This window comes from Chrysemys picta, chromosome 3 (genome assembly GCF_011386835.1).
Source record: "Chrysemys picta bellii isolate R12L10 chromosome 3, ASM1138683v2, whole genome shotgun sequence".
NCBI classification, from domain to species: Eukaryota; Metazoa; Chordata; order Testudines; family Emydidae; genus Chrysemys; species Chrysemys picta.
This window is the reverse complement of record NC_088793.1, coordinates 97737377-97757414: the sequence shown is the minus strand read 5'-3', so window position 1 is coordinate 97757414 and position 20038 is coordinate 97737377. Positions and strand designations below refer to the sequence as shown.

The 20038-nt window shown below is 42.3% G+C and overlaps 1 protein-coding gene and 1 long non-coding RNA gene across 6 annotated transcripts in view; one reads left to right on the top strand and one right to left on the bottom strand.

Moving 5' to 3' along the window:
• ECHDC1 (ethylmalonyl-CoA decarboxylase 1) overlaps positions 1 to 20038 on the top strand; it is a 92485-nt gene that overhangs the window by 30782 nt on the left and 41665 nt on the right. The window contains exons 1-2 of one of the 5 annotated variants that reach the window (XM_024113801.3): positions 9211 to 9286; positions 10098 to 10181. The exons of 1 other annotated variant lie outside the window; for it this stretch is intronic. The gene's annotated coding sequence lies outside the window, so the exon portion shown is untranslated. Of the gene's footprint in view, positions 1 to 9159; positions 9287 to 9320; positions 9344 to 9400; positions 9575 to 10097; positions 10182 to 20038 lie in introns of those variants that run through there. 3 more of the 5 variants (XM_024113798.3, XM_065588539.1, XM_042848043.2) reach the window with 3 other exon arrangements.
• On the bottom strand, positions 2723 to 9163 carry LOC122173461 (uncharacterized). Its single transcript, XR_010599630.1, has 3 exons — positions 8719 to 9163; positions 5059 to 5192; positions 2723 to 3127 (listed from the first exon to the last, which is right to left on the bottom strand). It is a non-coding gene; the product is annotated as an uncharacterized LOC122173461 (long non-coding RNA).

The following is a 20038-nucleotide window of genomic DNA, read 5'->3' as shown; positions in this document are numbered from 1 at the left end:
GAAAGTCGAGCTTTGTTTTTTCTGGCTGGTATGCCATCAGCAGTAATAATGGAGATGCTCAGGTGTAAGTGATGGTGAATTTGGCCCTGCAGTTGGAATTTAGTTAATTGAGATGATGACCTCACTCCCATAATTGTATTGGTTTTGCAGTGTGAAAAGGAGATGATGGGAGTATTGAAATCAATGGGATTACTTGCATGAGTGAAGAGCTACACACACTAAGGTCAAACCCACATCCTTTACTACCCTATCTGATGATTTTGTTGTTTTAGAGTCTCTCTTGTCATAATACAATGTACAGAAAATAGATACAAACGTGTTCAAGGGACTCTAAACCTGAAATACATCAATATCTTAAATTCCAAAACCAGGAGTGCCATTAATTTCTATCCACGTTCCTCCATTCCTAATTCCATTGTCTGCCACCTAGTTCTGTACGTGACACAACAATACCAGGACCTACCAGACTACCACAGAGTATTGTTTATGAAGCAATGGTCAGGTTTGTGCTACTTACCCTAACTGCTGCTAGATGGCAATATGCTACCTAGAAAACCATGAGATTTGCAGTTTTCAGTATCTCTTTGCTTAGTTAGGTGTAGCTCCCACTTTGCCATAGATCCTGTCTTATTTATTTATTCCCTTTCCCAAGGAGGGATTTGTTTCTCTTAGCAGGACCTACAGAAAGCCACAACCCACTCAGGAGATTTCTAAATTAGGATAACTGTTTTCCAGAAACAGATGTAGAACTAAACGGGGGGTGGAAGGGGGGGTGGAGGAAATACCCTCAGAATGGAAGAGGAAAGACTCCCTTAAAACAAAGAAGGGGTCATAGGCCCACTGCTGCAGTATTTCCCTTTCTACTACCAGAATTAATAGGAATTAACCCTTTGGTTGTTGGAGGTTATTACAACTTGAGACTGCGCTATTCATGATTCTACTGTTCTCTTTAAAATTTCCTAAGGGAATTCTATAGTGTTCTCACCAAACCTAACTGGTGCTTTTTAACAATATAAAGGCTTTGGGGGTATCTATTCAGATGAGAAAAAATTCTACCCAAAATGAATTAAAAATGCACATTTTCACTGAAGTCCCTTATGATTTGGCCATTTTGTGTCTCTTCTCCGCAACATCCATTCAAACTTTATACTACTAAAATCAACATTGAGGTAATATTCAATACCAAAGTATCACCTACATATTTGTTTTAAATCACCATATTCAATCAACAAGACCAATGTCAGGAATGTTTGTATTTGACACCTGGACTGAAAAACTGTGTTAAAAAATGTGAAGATAAAGTAGATGCAAACCTTCCATCACAACAAACACATTAACATTATAAGGAGAATGGGGAGTTGGGGGAGAGGAAATATTGGTAGTGTATATTAGCATGGCTATAAAGAGCCTTTGGGAGAATTAGTTCATGTTTGCTGAACACTTTGAAAATGTAAAGTACTATATAAGAACTAAGTATATGTATTTTCATCTCCAATACACACACATCTGAATACAAAAGGATGAGATTATCTCTTCACACTATGTGTAATTCATGTGATTTGAAGTGAATGGAGTAACACTGGTATTAACATCACAATGAGAATGAAACCCTAACATCCCAGTGGAGCAATATTGTAGTGACTAATGAACAGTTGTTTCACTTCTGGGCTGTGTTCTCCATGCTGAAATAAGTATCATATTCTGAGCTAGTTGCACAATTGTTCTGGAACGAAAGAGAGATTAACCCCTTTAATTAAATTGACTTTGTATTGAAATGTGTCTATATTTAGTAACCCAGATTGCTAGAGCTGCAAAAAGTAGTTCCCATCTAAATGCTTATCAATCTGGGATCTGGTAAATGTCTGCTCTTGCTGAAACGTTTTATTCTAGGCTGATTTTATAATGCCTGTGGGTATCTGTGTGCAGATACCATTATTGGGATTATATAGCCTGAGCAATATCAATTTCTCTTGTTGATGATCTTGCCACCTGTTTGTTTTATACATGTGTATACTTCTGTATTGCACTTTGAAAACTTTTGGGGGTTTAGAAGTATTTTTATTGAAAAAATACCTTTAGTCCTCTCCTCAGCAAACATGAACTGAGAAACAGAAACATTAAACAATTAGATCATTTAGATTTGCTATTAACTTCAATGCAGACAGGATTTCACCCCAAAAGTTATTTAAGAAAGCAATCACTAACATTATGCCAAATCAGATGTGCACAAGTCAGTGAGAAGATATGGGAGAAGGAGGTTTCATTAACGAGGCAGAAGGCTAATGTACACTGTGTTAGAACATGGTAACTAGCATTCAAGGCTTTGCCATATGGGCATGTTACACGGCAGTAACTTTAGTTAGGGCTTGTCTATATTTAAAATGCAACAGTTGCACTGTGCTGCTGTAGTGCTTCACTGTAGACACTACCTATGCCAATGGGAACGATTCTCCCGTTGCTGTAAGTAATCCACCTCCCGGAGAGATGATAGTTAGGTTGACAGAAGAATTCTTCTGTTAACCTAGTGCTGTCTACACAGGGACTTAGGTTGACTTAACTGCACGATTCAAGGCTGTGGATTATTCACATCCCTGAGTGATGTAGTTATGCTGACCTAATTTTCTAGTGAAGACCAGGCCTTAGTTGCCTTGAAGTACCTTGCATCCACACACAACCTTTTTTTTTTTTTTTTTTAAGCAAATTATTTGGCCTCTGGGGTTGCAGTATGTAATCCTCCTTGGAACAGGAGTAACTCAACTGTGCAGTGTGTTTGTTTGCTTTAAGGCTCATGTGGACCCATTCCAAATTATTTAGCTTCTGGCAGTCCTCCAACTACAATCTCTACAGTGCATTGCTTCAGACCTAGATCAACCTGTCTTTGTACCTGTGCATGCCCTCAACTTCTCTGGAATCATCTTAACTGGATGCCATCTCTCTGTTTCAATCCTGGCAAGCAGCCAGGAGCGTTCCTTTTTTATATCAGGCACTAGTGAATTCACATACCCATTAGAGTAGCCATCCCCGAATCCCCCATACTTCCACATGGACCCCTTCAGAGATCCTGGACTTGACGGCTGTCTTTGGAGAGCTGCATGTTCAGTCCCAGCGGTCATCAGAATGCAAACATCTAAAAGTTGAAGCCAGAGCACACAAAGGAGAGGGATCACTCCTGAAGCTGGTCTCAGTGCCAAAACAAAGCAAACAAGCTCCAACACAAGTACTTGTGGAAAAGTGACCAGAACAGGGCCTCGGGTATTGCAAAAGTGCAGTCCAGGTAGTGGGAGCAAGTGATACTACCACCAAATCAAAGAATGATGTGGTAGATAGTTTTCCACAGAGCCCTGCAGACAGCATGGCCAGCAACCCAAACCCCTTTGACCCAATGTATGCTATGGGGCTCAACCAGAAGATTTCACAGGGCAGCCAAAAACAGTATGAACCAGGAGATTTGGAGATTATGCAAGAGTCCCAACAGCCAGCCTCAAAATGCTGCAGAGGAGAGCTGTATGTGTAAGTATTATGCGCTGGATTATATTACTACTGCATAGGGGACACTAAACTACTTTTCTGGGTATAAGCTGTCCTCGGCCATGTTGGGCAGAGCCAAGGGTCTCTCTCCACCTTTTTCAGCATTTAACAAACCCCCAGTGTGCTCAAAATGGAATCTGTTTTATTTCCCTGTTGTATCAAATCCCCCAGTGTGATGGAATACACCCCTGTATTCACACCCTACACACTATTGTAGTAACCTTTGTACAAAATAGGCCTTGAGGTATCATTTGAAAACTAATAACTTGCTGGTCAATAATATCATGGTGAAATGTATGTAAAGTTATGAACATAAGCTGAAATGGTGACTGAAGTGTGTTTATCAGAAAAGTCTGGGAAGTGGGTAAACCTGTTTCTCAAAGACAAAGGACAAGTTGATGCCCCTACCCAGGTGGCCTATCAACTTTGATGACATCACCTATCAAGTGGCCATTCTTTGGAATGGAAGGGGGGTAAGGCAAGTGACAAGGGAGGTCAGCATTTCTGAATGCACAGGTGAAAAGAAATAGCATGGAACTTCCTCTACCAGATTCCCTGTTTCTTTGCTCTCAGCTGGAGAGAACTTTATCTAGGGGTCACTCTCAGGAAAATGCATTTTAAAGGGGAGCCGGACCATAAAAGTGAGGGGCAAAAACACCCCAAGTTCTCTATCCATCTCTCTTTTTCACATAAGAGGCCAAAAGATGCAGCCATTGGACCTTGGGAACACATCCTGGCCTGAGAGTTTGGTCAGCAATGTCACTTGAACATGTGGCAAGAGACTTCACCTTGAACCAAGTCTAATTGGTTAAGTTTAGAAAGCGTTTTATCTTTATTTTTCCTGTAACTATTTATGACTTTAATGCCTTATACTTGTACTCACTTAAAACCTATCCCTTTGCAGTTAAATAAACTTGTTTTATTCTTTAATCAAAACTAATCCAGTGTTGGACTATGTGGGTAACTCCATCTGTGGTGGCAAACTGTTGTATCTTAATCCCCTTAGAGGGGCAATGGACCTAGAAGAGGGCTGGACAGTGCAGAACATATGTATTTTTTGCAGGGGAAAATTGGGACTGGGAGTGTGATGTGGTAACCAAGTCTGCATGTGGTAACCAAGTCTGCTGGAAGTCAGAGAGTGACTGGAGTGTTTGCTAACAGGTTGCTGGCGTCAGAATTGCTGGACCAGGGCTGTGACTATACAGACAATCTTAGGCCTGGTCTACACTGGGGGGGGGGGGGGAAATCGATCTAAGATACACAACTTCAGCTGCGAGAATAGCGTAGCTGAAGTCGACGTATCTTAGATCGACTTAGAATCACTTACTTCGCGTCCTCACGGCGCGGGATCGACAGCCGCCGCTCCCCCGTCGACTTTCCTTCTGCCTCTCGCTGAGCTGGAGTTCAGCAGTCGATGGGAGAGCGATCAGGGATCGATTTATCACATCTACACTACACGTGATAAATTGATCCCCGATAGATAGATAGATAGATCGCTACCTGCCGATCCAGCGGGTAGTGTAGACGTACCCTTAGTGTGACCTGCATGCCGTTTGGTTGTTTGTGAAGGGCCCAGGTTGGGGGCCATAGCAGCAGAGAATTGCGAGGCACCTCAGGTTGCAGGGCAGGTGGTGACAGAGCCCTTCACTGGTCTGGATTGCACCCTGGAATGTCATATACAGTCATTGGATATACTTGCCACCTCCATTCTTCCCGAGCCCAAATTGCTGCCTGCTCAGTCTCCCTTCCTCAACCCCCTCTTCCATGGCCGTCCCCCCCTCACTCCAGATGTCAGCACCATGGGGATTAAAAAATCAAATGTGCTGCATGGCAAATGTGTAGCAGCAGATACAGAAAGAGAAAAAGCAATAGGAAACAGAAAAGTTACCTTGTCTAATGGTTTCATTAATGCACTCAGTTTTTAGTACAGTTGAAATTTCATTAGGTAAATGGCCCAAATGAGGCTACAGAGATTTCAAGTGGCATAGAGATCTTAAGCTATTTGGGTTTAGAACAGTTACTGCAGAATTGTATTAATTTTGCAGTGAACTTTACGCTGATCTACAGCATAAAAGAGAACTTAAAGCAAAGATAGTGGTGTCTTTTTGGCACTGGAATGCACTGGAAGGCAAAGTGTCTTGGGACTGCCCACATAGCTAGTGATTCCTTTTCACTCCTGCACCAGCTAGGTGGACACCATTCTGGTGAATAGCAGCACTGCATATCTTGCTGGCTTGCCCATTGCCTTTTTAAACAAGACCCCTCTGTCTCCTGGGGACTTGCTTTTGGGTAACAACATCCAATGAAAAGGCAGATTGCAGAGGGGCACATGCAATTACTAACCTGCAGACCGCTGCCTCCCACCCACCTAAAACCAAGACAGCCACCCAAATGTCCATCCACTCTTAGCCCTCACCCATCTGAAACCAACATAGCTACCCAAACACGCATCCTTTGCTGCAGGGACCCTATGCAAGGGGGAACTAATTTGGAAAACATCTTACCATTGCAAAGGGAGTCCCAGCATGTCACGAGAATATGGGAATGGTACTCCAAAACAGTGGGAAAAGAAACATTATATCATTGTTGGCATGGAGACTGGTTTTGGGACAATAAGTACTTGAGCTTTTTCTGATTTCCCTTAGCAATTGTAATGCCACACCCCATGAGCAAAGAAGAGTCTGAAAGCTCTCCAATTAAACAATCAAAAGGCAAGTGAGGATATGTTCCAGGAGCTAGTGAACTCAACCCAAAAGACAGTCATTAAGGCAGACTTGTGGAGGGATGGTTTCCTGGAGCAGTCTCAAAGGACTGAAATGGAGTGCCTGGCTCTGGAAAGGAACATGACACAGACGACTCAGAAGCAAACAGTTGTGATAGAGCATGTTGTGTTACATTCTGATGTCCTGCAAATTGTAGAGAATACACCACACTGACTACCAATTCAGTAAGTCTAATGACAAGCCCTTCCCACAACAATCAGCCCTCCAGAAAATGAAGGAGAACCCTTTCAACTGTATCACCTGCAGGAGTTTGTGAGCTCTCCTTAAGATGGGTATACCGTAGTTTCATTGGTTTTATGTTTGCTCCACGTTCTTGTTTAATTGTTTTTGTTTTTATCCAAGAAAAAATGTGTTACCTGAGTTTTTTTGTTAACTCAGTACATTCATTTCAGTACAACTCTATGGAAATATGTCATCCAGGGTATGTCTACATTGCAAATAAAAACCTGCAGCTGGCCCATGCCAGCTGACTCGAGTCCGGCTGTGGGGCTGTTTCATTGCAGTGTAGATGTCTGGGCCCAAACTGCAGCTTGAGCTCTGGGACTCTCCCACCTTGCAGGGTACTAGACCCCAGTATTTGCAGGGTACTCCAGCCAAACCCAGTCCAGTTTTGAATCACTACACTGTCACATCAGTCACTTCTAGTTGATTGAACCCAGAAGCAGTGTTCCACTGAGTAAAGATGTTCCAGATAAATACCCTGCAGAACTAACTGCTCAATTTCCTCCTCCTCTATTAGCCATATCCATAGCATCAACATCCCTACGAAACCACTGAGCCACATCCATCCATCAGTCTGACTGCAAACGCGTGTGCATCATCCTGTTTGTATTAACGACTATCATGATCATAGTGCTCAGCACTGGATCCTCCATGCTGCCTGACAGCAGTTTGAAAATGGTAATGTTAAAATTAACAGCTGCCAGGAGAGGAATCATGGGAGTTTGTTAGTCTGTTCCCCAGTTGCAGAATTCCTGTAATTCCCAGTAGGCATCCTGAAAATCCACTGCATGAAAAATCACAGAGCATAGAGCAAAGTGACACTGTGAATTCAACCAGTGACCAGGAGAGATAAATGCATAAACTGCTAAAGCTTGAACTAAAAAGTCAAACCTCTATAACAATGCACATTCTTGGCAGATTGGCACAGAGGAGGCCCTGTAACACACAGTCACAAGTAAGTTACGATTGCACCAGGGGATATCTGTCCAGGATGCTGAGTGGTTAATTTTAAAAAGCAGAGCTGTGTAGATGCAATGATTAACAAGAAAAGTGCCTTAAACTGGTATAATACCAGCATAGCCTAGTGGATAGAGTTCTGCAGGGGTTCTATCCTTGGTCTGTCACTGGCATGTTAGAGTGGGTCGACACAGCAATTAAACACTCATGACTGGCCCATGTCAGCTGGTTCCGGCTGTTTAATTGTGGCATAGACATTTGGGCTTTTGCTGAAGCCCAGGCTCTCAGGCCCTCCAGCCTTGCAAGCTCGAGTCAGCTGCCACAGGTATTTAATTGCTGTGTAGACATACCTTGAGATGGCCTTGGGGAAATCACTTCTCCAGTCTACCTCATGTTCTCTATCTGTAAAATGGGGTTAATTATAGTGATCTCCTTTGTAAAGCACTTTGAGATCTACTGAGGAAAAGTGCTATCAAAGAGCTAGGTATTATTCAGCTTTATAAAGTTAAATTGCACTTTAGAGCTAATCCAATGTAATCTCCTTATGTAGACATGGCCTCTGTGTAAACAAGGACAGTCATGTTTAACATTGTATTCCCACCTTGAACCACAACCATTTGATATAATGGTGAGCACAGGAGTTCCTCTCTATCTCGAGTGATAAATCACGTTTAACATCATGTTAGTTGCTATGACTCCTCAGGGTACTGTCTCACACTGCGAGAAATAATTGAGCAAGGAGATATAAAAATAAAATGATGTGTGAGACTGTAAGTGTCCACTTAAATCACACATAGAAAAATTTCCTTTTTTCCCAGCAAGAAACTGTAAAAATATAGCAAAATGCCCCTCATTGCCCCCAAACCTCAATATTAAGCAGGGATGTGAATACATATAGCAAAATCCTGGTGGGGAGAGGGGAAAGATGGTAACACAAAGAAAACTGACATCCTTGTCACATATGTGCACAACAAATGTGCAAACATATTTAAGCAAAACTACTTACAGACATCTGAAGAAGTGAGGTTCTTACCCACGAAAGCTTATGCTCCCAATACTTCTGTTAGTCTTAAAGGTGCCACAGGACCCTCTGTTGCTTTTTACTTACAGACAGTGTTATATATTTGAAGGACTAAATAACAGAATGAATGAATAACCAAAACTAAGGAGGGAATCATTTCTATTAAGCTATACGTTACCATACATTTTCATACTTTGACAAACTTACCTTTGGTCCTGACAAAATACTGCAAGCATATTGAGTACCCAGCACACAATTCAGTAGCGAGGGTGACATCACTGATGGAGAGTGGGTGTCCCGTATGTCCCAGGCATTCTCACTAAACAATTAGGGCTTTGAAAATATGTCTCATTTGGGGCAATCTGGTCTATCCCAAAGGGAAAATTATTGCTCTCCAGAAGTAGTGTGATGAGCCCCACAGATAAGCTCTCTCTGGCAGGGATGGTTTAGCAGCATGCAGGATGAGCAAGCAGAGGCAGGGTGATCAGCCCAAGGCTCCCTGTAGCTGGTGGCAGCATTTTAACACCTCTCCACTCCAGATCATGAGTGGGTCACAGTCTCCCGCCCTGCGGCACTGACTCCCTGCCTTCCCCTTAGCCCCAGCCCTTGTCACTGTGCCACACACAACATCAGCAGAGTCCCAGCTCCTCTCTGCTGACCTGACTGGGCCCTTTTACACACGGTGCTGGTTTCCGGGGGGGCCTCTTTCCCCGCAGCACACTGTGCTGCTTGTCCTGGAGCTGGAGCAGCAACTTGCTGCAGGGAGCAGAACCAGGTCAGTGACTCGCTGGGCTGGAGCTAATGAGCTAATGCACCCTCTGTTAAACCAGGGGTAGGGAATCTCAGCGCCTCTCCTCCTCCTGTGAGGTGGCTCCTCTCCTTACTTCCCCCAATCTCTCTCCTCTGCCCCATGATTATTAAATAACCCTGGGATTGTAGGTTCTCATCTGTCCCACCCTATCCCTGATATTAATCCCTTCCAGGCTGGCGTCTTTTTTCCTTCCGCAGTGTGAACCCCGGGAATTTGGGTTCTCCTCTCTGTCTCACTCCCCCTTGCTCCAAGGTAAAATTAGTACCTGTTTGGTTCTCATCTTCTCCTCCCCAACCCCCCTCGTATCATATTGTCCCCCCAAAATTGTAAGTCCTTGATGTTGCTATTTAACTCCCACCCAGATAATACTGGTCAGTTTGCTTTCTCTTTCCCCTCTTTGGCCATATTCATATATATATTTCCCCGTGGAGTTTTAGAAGGTACTTTAGTTTGTTTTTCCTGCCTTTGATAATTAAAAAGGCAATTGTAAACGGTGATACAAAATGTGGGGGTGGGTTGATTGGTTGGTTTGGTGGTGGGTTTTTGTTTGTTTTGCCAAGCTGTTTTAAAGACTGTTGTAAAAGTGTATAGAAATCTGACATGTGATTTGATAGTGAAATGGGAATGTGCAATATTCACAGAAAATTAGGCACTTACAGGCACCATTTAAAAAAAATCAAACCTATTATTTTGCTTCAAATAAATGTGTGATTATTCTAAGTCTTGCCACAAATCTCTTTGTTTGTTTCTCTTCTCCCATCTTTACAAACTGCAGGTTAAAATGGAGCTAGGGTAGTAAATATCTCTTCATTACTTAAGAGAGAAAAATCCTTAAGAGCAACTCTAGTTTTCACAGAAAGTGAGTATTACCTGAATAAATTCAAAGCTAAGGTTCCACTTCTAATCAAACACTAGAAATATATGCAAATGCAGAGTCAGGGTCACCTGGACAATCTTAAACCTTCCTAGTGTTAGGATGGGGTTTTAATCTTAGTTGCTGGAGTGGATCAAATACTGTGAATTTTGAAATGCTAGTGACCTTTCCTTGGTTCTCCCTGCCCCAGGAGATTCTCTGTTATGAAGGTTTCAGAGTAGCAGCTGTGTTAGTCTGTATCTGTTATGAAGCTGTCTGTAGCCTCATGAGGCTGCTTGTTTTCTGTCCGCATGTTACTTAATAGTGTTCAGACCCTGTTCCTTTTTAATGCTAAGCTCTGCTGATTATTAACACCATGTTTAGGAGCTCTTGCCATTGTGGCAAGAGCTGAATTGCTACTTCACATACACATTAAATGCAAAATAGCAATCTTTTGAAGAAGGAGGGTTTGATAAGGATTTTAAGGTGTTTGCAGACTGTAGACATTTCAAATCCACTTAGAAGGTGAAGAGCTCTGGGGTACGATGAAGTGAGTTTTAGCCCATGAAAGCTTATGCTCAAATTTGTCTCTAAGGTGTCACAAATACTCCTGGTTCTTTTTGCTGATACAGACTAACACGGCTACCACTCTGAAACCTGGTATAATACAAGTGTATCTAGGATACCTAAGTGTAATCTCACCTCACTGTGCATCTGGCATGTGAGCTATTAAATTTTTGTTAGAGACTTGTAGTTCTAGATATAGCAGCCACATGTCTATACTAAGTGTCATAACACTTGAAGAAGAGCTCTGTGTAGCTCAAAAGATTGTCTTTTTCATCAACAGAAGTTGGTCCAATGAAATATATGACCTCGCCCACCTTGTCTCTCTAATATTCTGGGAACAACACTGCAAATAACAACACTTTTACATTTGATACTATGTGGGGGAATTGTCCTGAATTATTGTCTGGAATCCAGTAACTTTCGGTGAAGAGTTGTAAAACCTGTCACTTTTTCAGAAATGTGTGTTGTGTTAAAGGCAGAAACAGTTTGGTGTGTCTTAAATAGGCAGGTGCATTTAGGATTAAAGGGACACTGTTGTCTGGAAAATTACACTTCTATCTGAAAAGCTGTACCTACTATTGTTACAGAACCTCTGAGATTAATTGGGGATTAGTCCGGCTTGAGCAGGGGGTTGGACTAGATGACCTCCTGAGGTCCCTTCCAACCCTGAGAACAGAGCATGGAGGAAATACTTATTTTTCTCTGGTTTTTAAATTTGTATGCTTTCTGCAATTTGGCAGCATCATTTTTGCAGATGATCAGTTGCATCGCTGTCATGCACTGCCTGACAACGGCTCAAGTGTATACTCTGCAGGAGGATAGCAAAATAGAAATTGAAGAGGCAGTAGACAGGCATGTGAACAGACAGACATGTGGGAAGGAAGGATGGTCCAGTGGTTAGGGCACTAGCCTAGTACTTGGATTCAGTTCTCTGCTGTGCCACAAACTCCAGTGTGACCTTGAGAACTGCAGCACAGAGAGACTATGTGACTTGCCCATCTGTAAAATAGAGATAATAGTACTTCCTTACTCACAAGGAAGGATAAATCCCTTGTGAAGATAAAATGTGAGGCACTCAGGTAACTTGGTGATATAAGTATCTAAGATAGAAAGGGAAGGTGGGATACACATGACTGAATTTGGTGTTACTTTTGAGCCCACCCCAAAGACTCCTGTAAACATGCCTAAAGATTAAACAGAATGCTCTAACTTTTTTTTTTAATTAAATGGTGTTCTGTCACAAGACTGAATCTTTTAAAAAAATTAGTCAATTAAAAAAATCATGTTGACTAAGTCCTTTAAATATAAAATAGTACCCAAGCAGTCCGTCAACAAGACATAAGCTCACTTCTTAATTTTCAGAGTCACTGGTGTGGTTCTGAACATTGTGAAAGCAACCCATCGAATTTTTCCCCAAGATCAGCTAATACTATGTGCTGGGATGGTGAAATATTTTGGATTTTAAGCTTTTGATAATATTGTATCTATTTTAAACAGTCAGAAAGAAAGTCTTTCTTTCTCTGTGTCAATATGCCTTGTTTTAACTGTTTCCTTTAGGCCCTTATCCTATATGCTGTTCTATGCAGATGTACTTCTGCATCCATGAGGGGTCCAGTTTGCAAGATCATCCTTATCTGCTAAAATAAGGGACTTTCTTTATACTTCACTTTGTATAGCATCTTGCTGGACCTTAAGGAATAATAATAATAATAAACATATGATTCTCTTGCATTCTGTATTTCCATAGTTTCTACTGTTATATTTTACTCTGAATTTTGAAATACCAGGCTAACATTTGTGGATTTGGTGAAACTACAATGTTCTCTTGAGATTTTAAGTTTAATATTTATAACTTTAGCTCCATCAATGATGAAGCCTTTTGTCTAGAAAATTCCTTACATTTTTGAATAATGTCTATGACATTTGACATTGATTTTTGGTTTCTAAAAGATATATTTATTGGTCTGGACATCTCAGCATTATTAACATGAGGCTCATAGAATAAGTTCGTCAATTATCAGTGAAGAGTCATGGACTAAAATGGAGGTATGTTCTATTGAAGCTTTGTTGTCTATGGGTGCAGACAACCTAAGGTGCAATGTGATGGTAGATCTGACCCAGCTTTACCAGAGTCCAATGCCTGCATGGGCTCATGCAAGTATCTTAAGATATTCCATCTCTTTAGTAAGTAGGGGACTGATCCAGTTCCTATTGAAGTCAATGGGATTTGGATCAGGTCCCAATAACTATTGTCCCTTCCCTCTTCCGCAGCCTCATGCTACTGAAAGATACTCTTCCTTGATTAAGCTACCTCAGCATAACAAATAGAAACAAAACAAATATTTTTTTACTAAAAATATTAAAAGTGACCAGTGATTTTGGGTGACTTGATATTTGGGTATCTGTCTTTGAGACATCTGAAAGAAACCTGGTTTTCAGAAAGTACTCAGTACCCAGCTTCTAAGAATCAGGCCCCTTTAATGTATCTCACACTAAGGCAACCAAAAATTGAGGCATCTTAAATCACAGGTCACTTCTGAAAATCTTGGATCTTGGTACACCTCTACCCCGATATAATGCTGTCCTCGGGAGCCAAAAAATCTTACCGCGTTATAAGTGAACTTGCTTTGATCCACCGGAGTGCGCAGCCCCCCCCCCCCCAACCCCCGGAGCACTGCTTTACTGCGTTATATCCGAATTCGTGTTATATGGGGTTGCGTTATATCGGGGTAGAGGTGTATTTCTAAGATCTAACTGTTTCAGAAGAGGGAATGGGAAGTGAGGACCATTAGGAAATTCTTCTAACTTTTGGCAAAGCTTTTTGGGGAATCCTGCTTTCTTGAGAATGTTTTGCCTGATTTTCTCCAAACTCTTCATTCTCATAAGTAAGCTGGAGAAATGCGGGGTCGGTAGAACTACCACTAAGTGGATACACAATTAAACAACTGCAAACAAAGAGTAACTATTAATGGAGTGGTGTCAAATTGGAGGGAGGTCTCAAGTGGGGTTCCACAGGGATCAGTTCTGGATCTGGTGGATGTGGGAATGGAGAGCATACTGATCAAATTTGCAGATGAGACAGAGCTGAGGGAGGGGGTTGCAAACACTTTGGAGGATAGAACTAAAATTCAAAGGAATCTTGATAAATTGGAGAACTGGGCTAGAGATGACAAAATGTAATTCAACGAAGAAAAAGCAAATGCACAAATACAGAATGGGGGATAACTGGCTTGGCAGCAACACTGCTGATAAGGATCTGGGAGTTGTGGTGGATCAAAACCTCAACGTGAGTCAACAATGTGACGCTGTTGGGGGGAAAAAAAGCAATTGCAATTTTGGATTACATTAACAGAGGCATAGCAAGTCATGGGGAGGTTATAGTACCGCTCTACTCGGTGCTGGTTAGGTCTCAGATGGAGTATTATGTCCAGTTTTGTACAGAAAAGATGTAGAGAAACTGGAAAGGATCTAGAGGTGAGCGACAAAGATGATCAAAGGGACGGAATGCAAGCCATATGAGCAAAGGCCGAAGGAACTGGCTATTTTTAGTTTGGAAATAAGGAGACTAAGGAGACGACATGATAGCAGTCTTCAAATATTTGAAAGGCTACCATAAAAAAGATGGAGAAAAATTGTTCTCTCTTGCTACAGAGAGCAGAACAAGAAGCAGTGGGTTCAAACTACAACATAGCATAGCAGATTTACATTAAATCTCAGGAAAAACTTCCTAACTGTAAGAACAGTAGGACAATCAAACAAACTGCCTCAGGCAGTTGTGGAATTTCCTTCACTGGAGACTTTCAAAAGGAGATTGGACAGCCATGTCTTGGATGGTTTAGACACCACAAATCCTGAATCTTGGCAGGGGATTAGACTAGATGACCCTTGTGGTCCCTTCAGGTAAGGGACCTTGAACGCCTGTCTTCATGAAGGCTGGGTAGATTATTGTGAAGTTGCAAGAGTAGGGAGCAAAATGAGAAGTGCTTTTATGAAAAAAACGCTTATTAGACTGAAAACATATTGAAGACACATCCGCAAAAAATAAGACACCAGTCACTGGTGCAAATAAATTGCGAATCCTCTGCAACTAAACTGATTATCCTGCTGCTCTTACTAGTATAAGATTTATAGGTTTGAAGGCCAGAAAGGACCATTATGATCATCTAACCCAGTGGTTCCCAAACTTTAACAACCTGTGAACCCTTTTCACTAAAATGTCAAGTCTCGCGAAACCCCCTCCTAAAAATGAATATTCCCAGGGATTTTCTCCTTTACCTGAGTATAAATTATAAAAGCAGTGATCTTGGAAATATAAAATTTGTTTTTATGACATGTTTATTGCACACTATTTATTATTAATTACTATTTATCATTACAGTATTTTTATTACATTATGAAAATGGCAACACTCTTCCAAGATCTCACTTTCGTAGCTTGTATCACTTGAATAAGCCTGTTATAAGACAAGGCTCTTATGTTTCATCAAGGAGTATCAGATGTGAAACAGCATGAAGGTATTTAAGAAGCCAACTCAAAGAGTTCCTCCTACACAAGCATCCAGGTCTTGAGTTGTCCAGGAAAACACCACACGTTACAACAAAGCTTAAACTTGTTCTTCATAATAATTTTAAAAACAATACTAGCTGCCTATTTAATTTTAAAAACAGCAAAAAATATCCACCTCCCTCTCCATTTCTTATAAGGAGTCTTGAAGTTTAAATCTCCTCAGTGTGGTAGATAGGCTTGCTTTGATCTGCTTAGCTCTTGGAAGTCCAGGGGCTCCAGGCTGCTGGCCCCATGCTGCCCGGGGGCCCTAGCGACAGCTCTGTCTGCCATTAGGGAATTTTTTCCCGACAACCCCCTGTTTGGTTCCCCAGTTTGGGAACCACTAATCTAACCTGACCTCCTCTATAACACAGGCCTAGAACTTCTCCAAAATCATTCCTAGAGCAGATCTTTTAGAAAAATATCTAATCTTGATTTTAAAATGGTCAGTGATGGAGAATCCACCACAACCTTTGGTAAATTGTTTCAATGGTTAATTACTGTCACCATTAAAAATGTACATCTTATTTCCAGTCTGGATTTAAATAGCTTCAACTTCCAGCTGTTGGCTTGTGTTACACCTTTCTCTGCTAGATTGAAGAGCCCCCTATTAAATATTTGTTCCCCATGTAGATACTTATAAACTGTAATCAAGTCATCCCTTAACCTTCTCTTTGTTAAGCTAAATAGATTGAGCTCCTTAAATCCATCACTATAAGGCATGTTTTCTAATCTTTTAATCAATCTCATGGCTCTTCTCTGAACTCGCCAATTTATCAACATCCTTCTTGAATTGTGGGCACCAGAGCTGGACACAGTATTCCAGCAGAGGTTGCACCAATGCCAAATACAAAGGTAAAATAACTTCTTTACTACTACCCAAGATTTCGCGTTTATGTATCCCAGGATTGCATTAGCTCTTTTGGCTACAGCATCACACTGGGAGCTCATGATTATCCACCACAATCCTCAAATGTTTTTGACTTATTGCTTCCCAGGATAGAGTCCCCCCATCATGTAAGTATGGCCTACTTTGTTCCTAGATGTATACATTTACCCATATTAAAACTCACATTATTTGCTTGTGCCCAGTTTACCAAATGAGCCAGATAGCTCTGAATCAGTGACTGGTCCTTTTCATTATTTACCACTCCCCCAATTTTTGTGTCATCTGCAAACTTTTTCAGGGATAATTTTATGTTTTCTTCCAGGGCTTTGATAAATATGTTAAATAGTGTAGTGTTAAATGGAAACAAACCCGCTCAATGAATAGTCCCCTCTTACAGTTACATTTTGAGACCTACGATATGATGATAAGAATGTTGCATTTATTCCTCCCTCAGAGCCAGTTTACTTGCAGAGTTGGGGAATTACATTCTCAGATTTAAAAAACAAACAAACAAAAAAACACCTTGGGTGGAGAAAATTACAGGTTCAATTATAGAGGCTACATCTGGCCCATGATATTTATGAATCATACTGTACCAGCTCAGGAATATTAAACCAGGCTTGGGTTGTCTCTCTCTCTCTTCCTGAAGACTGGGAATTACAACCATCTCCATAGATAAGCTATATTTGTGGGTGACATTTTAGAGGAATGCTTTTGAAAACTTGGCTTGCTGACTGTAAAGTTACTAAAACTTTGTGGGGCAAATACATCCTTGATGTAACTCTATTATTTCAATGAATCTAGCTACCTTTAATAATCTAGGATTTTGTAGAAGGTGGGGAGTTGTAATTTCTAGTACTGTATAGCTATACTTGGAAGGAGCTCATCTATCTTTTTTTTTCATTATTATTAATGGAGATATCTTATCTCCTAGACCTGGAAGGGACCTTGAAAGGTCATTGAGTCCAGCCCCCTGCCTTCACTAGCAGGACCAAGTACTGATTTTGCCTCAGATTCCTAAGTGGCTCCCTCAAGGATTGAACTCACAACGCTGGGTTTAGCAGGCCAATGCTCAAACCACTGAGCTATCGCTCCCCCCATTATATATAGATGTCTAAAAAGCACCCATCAAACACTACTTGCTGACCATGTCATTTTTTTTTCACAAGACTTTTCACTAAATAAAGCAAATATATACTTATTACTACCTCCTTAGGCAAATGCTTGAATCTGATGAAGAAATAGCATATCTTCTCCCATCTTGATTTAATGACTTCAGTGTAATGGGCTATCCTGATTATCACTACAAAAGTTTTTTTTTCTCCTGCTGATAATAGCCCACCTTAATTGATTACTCTTGTTATAATTGGTATGGCAACACCCATTTTTTCATGTCCTCTGTGTGTATATATATCTTCCGACTGTATTTTCCACTGCATGCATCCGATGAACTGGGTTTTGGCCCATGAAAGCTTATGCTCAATAAATTTGTTAGTTTCTAAGGTGCCACAAGGACTTCTCGTTCTTTTTGCTGATACAGCCTAACACTGCTACCACTCTGAAAAGTGTAAAGATAATCCACTAGGTCTCTAGTTAAATTGTTCCAGTGTTTAATTACCTTCATGGTTCTTTTCAGAAATTTGACCAAGTAAGACATTGTCCCACCAATGACAAAAAAATAGGGGATACAGTTGGAAGGTAGGGACAGATTTTAAAAGCAAGGGTCATGCTCCAATTTGGCCCTGTCCTGTAACATCTGCTACTTCCTGATGCCTGAACTGGCATTTCTAAAGGCAAAACTTTTGGTCTTGAGTAACAAGGAGCACAGTCTCTGGTCCAGGATACTGCCCCCCCCCTTTCTTTCTTCCCTCCATCTCCTGGTTGTCAACCTCCTTTCCTGCCCCTTACCAATGCTGCTCAAAGCTCTCCCTTCTGAGAGTTCCATGTTACTCTCCTTCCAAGTACCACCAGTGCTGGTAGGTTGAACTTCTAATATTTAAAGCTATTTACTAGCGTCAGATATCATAAACATAGGTGCAAGTCCACATAAAAAAGGAGAGGTCTGTAAAGAGCCCCATGCCCAGGCCCACTGATGGGGGGAGAGCAAAGGGGACAATTGCCCAGGGGCCCAGGTGATTTTAAAGGGCCCGGTGGCCCGCAGCTGCTGCCGCGGTAGTGACGGCGGGGGCCGGGAGCCCCGTGCTCTTTTAAATCACCCAGGCGGGCCGCCGGGCTCCTAAGCGCATGCTGGATGGTGACCGCTCCAGGCCCCATGCTTTGGGGGGACCTGCGGGCTGGCGTGATTGGCCAGCGCGGTTGGTCCCGGAACTGACGGATTCGTCACTTCCGCCCCAGGTTCTGCACCCCCCTAGGGACGGCCCTGGGGCCCAGAATTGCTGTTGCCAGGCCTGCCCATGCCACTCACAGCTTAGCATTCCCCTCCAACAATAGTGTGGCCCTCCACCCACCCACCTTCACGTACCAGCTGAGGGTATTCAGTCATAGGCTCCAGGAGTCGGCAGTTTTTTTTATCAGTCCTCCTGAAGAACAGGAAAGGCTGAAGGGCATCTGTGTTATTGTCCCCCACCCCACCCCCACCGGTGCCTGTGAAGGTATCGGGAATTATTTTCTCCCTTCCCCACATGCCAGGAACGGAGACCTGAGATGAAGATATGCCCAGGAGGAGGCCATTGGAGATTTTCCTCCCGTCTCCACATGCAACAAGAGGGAAACTGGACCAGTGGTCACTGGCAGGCCCATCACCCTTTTGGCAGCATCTAGTAATATTGCTAACAGTTCCCAAATAGTACAGTGTGCCAGGCTGTTGCAGCTGGGAGAAAGAAATTGGATTAACAGAATGGGATTGCATGCCCAGGACAAATATGGCAGTCATGAATCATAGCTCACAGCCTACCACCTGATCTTGGAGCATGGAATTGCCTGGTTTAGAGAAGGAATGCACAGCCCTCCTCTGGCATTGAACTTAAGTGTCAATACTGGGTATGAGGTCAGATGAATCCATGATTTGAAAGTCCAAGGGCAAAACCCTAAATCCCTGACTTCCAGAGACCTCCATGACATTCTCTGCTTCAGCCCAGGGGCTGCAGGACTCTGGAGCTGACAGTCAGTAGGGCCCTGGTAGGGTTCAAGTGACAGGGGGCCCCCTGAAAGGTTTCAGCCATGATGACAGACTCCTGAGGGGGCCCTCCTCAGGGTTCCAGCGATGGGCGACAGCCTTGCATGGGGGAGGGGGACGCCTCGAGCGAGCAGCTGGGGTGTCCCATTTTCTCTTTGGGAAATATGGTCACCCTGCAGCTCCCAGCTGCTGTGGGCTGAGTGGGGAACCCTAAGCTTCCAGCCACCAAGGTGGTGGGGGAAACCATGGAGTCACAGCAGCGAAAGTCTCAGATAGGTCACAGCTGCCGTGAATTTTTGTTTATTGCCTGTGACCTGTCTGTGACTTTTACTAAAAATAACCATGACAAAATCTTAGCCTTATTTATAACCATCACCAGCCATTGGTGTAGATATATATTAGTGATCACTTGCAATATGCCAGAGCTCTGGCAAGTTTAAAAACATGCTAAAAATACTAACAGGCCACAATGCTAATTACTCCCGTGTTGACCACCTGTGACTTCTACAGGAAAGTTTGTCATTGGAAAAAGTTATTCTATAAACTGATTATGGTACAGATAATAGTGGAGTGTAGCAGACCCTGTAGCATACCCTATACTTCCACTAACAGTCCTAGTAAATCTCACGTACTTATGTGGCCCCCACCATTCTGAGCACCTCACAATCTTTAATGTAGTTTCCCCCATTTTACATATGGGGTGGCTGAGGCACAGCAAGTCTTAGT